This window comes from Petaurus breviceps, unplaced genomic scaffold, assembly GCF_028583685.1.
Source record: "Petaurus breviceps papuanus isolate PSGF00001 unplaced genomic scaffold, PetGlider_PUasm1.0 90564, whole genome shotgun sequence".
Lineage (NCBI taxonomy): Eukaryota > Metazoa > Chordata > Mammalia > Diprotodontia > Petauridae > Petaurus > Petaurus breviceps.
Genome location: NW_027187275.1, coordinates 439937 through 441397, shown reverse-complemented (window position 1 = coordinate 441397; position 1461 = coordinate 439937). Strand labels below are relative to the sequence as shown.

Sequence of the window (1461 nt, the reverse complement as noted above, 5' to 3'; positions counted from 1 at the left end):
TCCAGGCAATTTGGATACATTAAAACTTGTCAGAATCTACATATTACATGAGTAGCTTCAGAAAAGAAACAAAAAAATAGTGTTTTTGTCATGGTTTAATTTACTTTTTGGTTTCACAGGCAGACATTGAACATAAAAGTCAAGGTTTTACTAAATAATGTTAATTTCTAGAAGTCTCACTTAACCCTAACTAAACAAGAGTTCAACAAAATAGTCTTTTCCTTCTACTTAGTGTCTGTTTTGGAACATGAAACATTTTCAATTAAAGACTTCATTTTGTCCTGTAGACCTCAGCATGTGTGGCCTAAACAATATCACTTCTGAGATGGTCTTTGTTTCAGATGTTAAAATGAATTTTTCAGTTTCTGCTATCACTTCTGGACTGAGAAACAAATTTCTTTTTCAAAGCTTCTGCAATTAGGGTTGCAGGGTCAGCAGAGTCAACTGGTTTGGATTTTAAGTCTTGCTCTGATCTTTTCACAGACTGAAGTTTTCTGTTGTTGGGGACTTTTAGGATTTCTAGCATATTTGGCACTTTGGATTTCTTTGGGCTATTTTCTATCAGTATCTTTCCAGCACTACTTTTCTTCTCTCTTCTCTCTTTAATCAGGTCAGTAACAGATACACTTCCGTGTAGTCCCCATGAAGGAAGGTGGTAGTGGTGGTAGTGGAGTAGCCTATAATGTTGGGGCAATTGTAGGTGTGGTGGGACTTAATCCACCTAAAGCGTGACTCTGCTGTTCTTGCAAAGTCACCATTTTGGCCCAGAGATTAGCCAATTCATGTTCAAGTGCACCGATCATCATTGGCTAAAGCTGTCACTTTGGACTCTGCATCTTCCTAGGAGAGATTTGGTAAAGAAACTTGTCCGTTTGGGGGCTTCTCAAAGAAATGAAGTTCATCTGGAGGGCCTCTGTGCTTAGCCTTGTGGAAACCTTTCCTTCTTCTCTGGAGACCCATCCCACATCAGTAAAAGAGGCCACTGCTTCCTCTTGGTGTTGATGAGAATAAGGATCTCATTCTGTCAAATGACTGATAAGCTGAAATTGAACTCTTGGAACCAAATCAGAGATAAATTAGTACCAAGTTTCCTTACAATGATTGAAGATGAACCACATGGTTTGCCTGACCAGAGTACTGATTCCATGCTTATTCCAACTTGTTCATAAATCATGCCAATTAGGCATTTAATCCAGTTAAGCATCTAGATGACAAAGTCTTCACAAATTATTATTTCCAACATTTCAAGCACACACACATATCAACACATGGTCCATAAACAGACCTGTCACAACGGTCAGCGCCTCTTTCACTAGATTTGACTAAACAACACTGTTAAAACAATTCTTGGATGCATTTATTAGATACCATTCTGCACTATTATATTACAGTCAATTGATCAATCAATATTTATTAAGTATTTACTGTATGCCAGGTACTACACTAAGTGCTGGGGATACA

The 1461-nt window shown here is 37.9% G+C and overlaps 1 pseudogene; it reads right to left on the bottom strand.

The window, feature by feature from the left end:
* Positions 1–224: 224 nt before the first annotated feature.
* On the bottom strand, positions 225–1204 carry LOC138142348 (mitochondrial fission regulator 1-like; annotated as a pseudogene).
* Between the last annotated feature and the right edge of the window lie 257 nt (positions 1205–1461).